The sequence below is a fragment of the Lycium barbarum genome, chromosome 2 (assembly GCF_019175385.1).
Source record: "Lycium barbarum isolate Lr01 chromosome 2, ASM1917538v2, whole genome shotgun sequence".
Lineage (NCBI taxonomy): Eukaryota > Viridiplantae > Streptophyta > Magnoliopsida > Solanales > Solanaceae > Lycium > Lycium barbarum.
The window spans coordinates 122385468-122389394 of record NC_083338.1 but is presented as its reverse complement, the minus strand read 5'-3'; positions in this window follow the sequence as shown (position 1 = coordinate 122389394).

The window sequence follows — 3927 nt, the reverse complement described above, 5'->3', positions numbered from 1 at the left end:
TTTTTCGTTGAAATTCAACTATGTCTTCTTCTTACAATGATACACCAGCCCTGGATGTCGATCTAGAAAGGCTCTAATTTCGACCATAAGTCAAGAAGTTGACTTGAATTCTCTTGTTGTTGATATTCTCCCCGTTGGTTTTAAATACATGATGACTTTAGTGCCGTCAATCACCACCAGAATGTTGAAGAAATTGAGTCGTTCGTCATTGCTGAAACCATCTCCAAAGTTCTGGCAAGTTTTAATTTCACTCCCGAAATTGCAATTGCTGCCGTCGGTAACGAGGCTAGGATGAACCATCATTTAGAAGGTTTTTCTATGGTTTACACCTATCCTTTTGCGATAGGTTTCAGCCTTCCTATTCCTCAGATAATTGAGGACTTCTGCTGCCGGTATCGAGTTTGCGTAGGCCTAGTCGCTCCTCAAATCTGGCGCCTCGTTTATTGTATCCAATTCCTGGCTTATCAAGCCAGAGTTCCTTTCTCCCTTGATCATCTAATGCATTTATATGCTCCTCGGGTTTTTCGAGGAGGGTAAGTTCACTTGTATCCCTAGGAAAACGCAGTCTGGTTAACCCGGAGGATGATTTTGACCGAGGTTGGCATACAGTTTCATCATTATCCGGAGCAGTCATCTCTACCGTTTTGAGCTCGAGCCATTTCCGGAGGCTTGGAATCCAACTCGTAATTCTTTACACGGATCTTTCCCTTTCTGAACCATCAGTATGGGTCATACTTCATTCACCCTTTCCTTGACGTTGTTAGTTTTTCCCCAGTGGTTCCCATTGAGCTAGAACTCTTGGTCGGGATCTTCGAATGGGTGGTAGCTTTATTGAGCGCTTCCCCCAATTTGATTCGCTCCCGAAAGAGCATGACATTCGACTGGTGGAGAGGAAAGAACCATGGTGAGACGTATTTCAATCTTCCGAACTTCCAACAACTTATTTGCTCCGTCTCACTCTTTTTTTTTAACATTTACTTTTTGCCGATCTTCCGGTTTGAAAACCTAATCCCCGGAGTCGCTCTGTCGAACATTGTCAATGCAGCCTTCTCTAGCCGAAAACGTAAGTAAAGAGATGCCTCTATTTCCCCGGTGGGAATCGGTTCTAGGGTGTGCACTCGGCCTCTGCTCATGGAAGCTTAGAGCAAAACTCAGCAAGACACTCAACTCGGGGTGGTTTTTGTTGACGATAATGACAAGCAGCCAATAATAGATGGTGCCCAGGATCCGCTACCTGATGATTCCAGCAAGGTGTCCGAGGGAACCAAGACTTCTCTTGCTGGTTCGCGCTCGGGGAATCCGACTCCCCAGGTTTGCGAACCATCGCAAAAGAGCTGCATTCTTCTAGTTGAAGCTGGAACTTCGGGTTTGTCTCCACGTCCAAAACCTCCGGTTGCCAACTTAGAAGCCTTCTTGGCTTATTTAGCCAATCTACTCCTCGAGGTAATTATCATGCCTTCTTGACTAATTCCTTCGCAAGTCCCCAATATTTTCGATTAATTTTTTTTTTTAAAAAAATCAGGGACATGTCGCCGCCACCTCTACTGCTGAGCTTGCACGATCCCTATGTCCTTCCCGTCGTGAAGTCAAACTTCAGGAAGAAAATGACCGCCTTTGGGCTGAGGTAAAGCTATTACAGGATGAGGTTCAGGCTTCTGATTCCCTTCGAGCTTCTGATTCCTTTCAGGCTTCTCTCAGAATGCACTTGGATGACACGATCAGTTCGTCGGGACCGGGAGAATTCTCTTCAAACTCTGACCTCCTCATATGTAGGTCTTCAAAACAAAGTTGCTAGGCTCCAGGATGATTTGAACAACATCCGGGGCCAGCTTGTTAGTGTTGAGGTTCCCCGTGAGCGCCTTAGAGCTCGGTGTCAAAAATTGCGATTTCGTCGTGACTTAGCCATTCTTGAGACTAGGAGGGATACGCTCGAAGAGGCAAGCGCTCCTGATTTTGATCTTCCGACGTCACTTCTTGAAGATGAAATTGATTTGGAGGCTGCGGAATAAATCTCGAGGACATCTAGGATCTTAAGGCAAATGAACCGGGAAGTGAAGATTCTGGCTCACCACCTGCCGCTGGGACAGCTCCGGATAATTAGTCCTTGTATTTGTTCTAAACTCTTCAATATCAGAATTATATTAGAATAATGAATCTTCAAAACGGTAGATAAGAGTATGGTAGTATGATATGCATAAAAGTCATGTTCATTTAGTGAATCTTCAGAACGGTAGATAAGAGTCATGTTCATGTTCATAAAATTTCTCCTTTACTTCACCCTTTTTTTAATTTACAAAGGCCATGCTCGTGCAATACCTTTTGCTGAACTTCGGGCAGATAAAAAATTCATACTTGTTTAAATTTAAATAATCCAGTTGTTTGTCCGGAAAAAATTGTATTCCCAAAATTTAAATGATATTGGACTCAATTGACTATGAGCATAATTTTTCAGGATTTAAATACCCAAAAGTTTGTCCTTTTGCATTTTATTGCTTCTAGATTGACTTAATCGGGTTTTATGTAACTCTGAATTTGATTTTTGTGAGGTTTATTACCACCATATCTGAGTTATTGACCGGGAACCAATCATCCAGTTCAATTTTCTTTTTATGAATAACGCCTTATAATTATGCTAATGAATCAGACATCTCCAATCCATTTAGGCATTATATAATTTCGTATATAACTTGAGTATGAATAACACTCATTCAATGTTTCTAGTTGAAAAGGTCTATTTTGACCAATATAATTCTCTTTTTGCTATAAATCAAGCATTTGAGAAACAAATTTATTGCAATCATTAAAACTTTGACTTGGTGTCTAGTACATAGTCCCCAGTTCTTACAACGCCTTCACTTTAAAATTTATCAATATGGTTCTTGAACCAATCAAACTTCTTGCAGTTATTCTCCTTGAAAGCTTCCTTGAGATTATTATCAATTTTTGACCTTTATTCAGAGCGACACGCTTGTTGGTGCCTCGTTAAAAACCTTGCCGGAAAAACCCTTTCTTTATTTTTAGGGATAAAAACCAGGCGCAGGGAAAAAGAGCGCAACATGTGTTCGCTAAGTCCTCCAAATCATTATTACAACCTTCTTTTGCCTCCGAGCTCCATCCTTGCTAAGAAACGTCCCAGAATCAATCTTTTGTTCTTGCAACAAACATAAAATTTTCTTAGAGGAAGATCCGTTCAAACTTTAAACTTACCTCCAAACGATCTTGGCTTGAAAACCCTGTTTTTCCTTTTTCTTCAATCCATCAAATCCATCTGTCCCCTTTTTTTTTTGCAACTTTAATTGTACTGCTACCGCACATTCCACTCATTAAAATTTTTGCCGAGTCATAAAACACTCCCTTCGGGGTTGAAATTTCCAACCGTTTGAGGGAGATGATATCACGATGTTTGTGTCTTGAAACCAAGGCCTTCCTAGTACAGCCTTGAATCGATTACTCGAAACTTCTCATTTCCTTCTCCGCCTCCAATGGCTACCATTAATTCCACAGCTTCAAATTGAAGTAAGTCAATGACTCCTTCCTCAAATAATTTGATTTCACCCATTTCAACCAGTTGTTCTATAACATCCCACTAAACAGTATTGATTTCACTTGGTGCTACCGCTATTCCAGAAATGAAAATACCATTGACTAAAGTGGATATCACCAAATCATTTGGGCAAGGTAAATTTTTTCTTATACTTTTGTTTTCTATTGATAACACATCCTTCGCTCTAATTCCAGAATCTTTCGCTCGAGTACTTCCATCATCTCATTCCTCACAACTGAAAATACTTTTTCCGATGAAGATCCTGCTTCATCAGAACAGGACCAATCAAAACAATCATCATTATTTATAAGAACTTACTAACTTTAAGCTTGAGCTCCGGGGGTAATTCGATGCCCAAAAATACCTTCCTTTCCGGCTGTTGA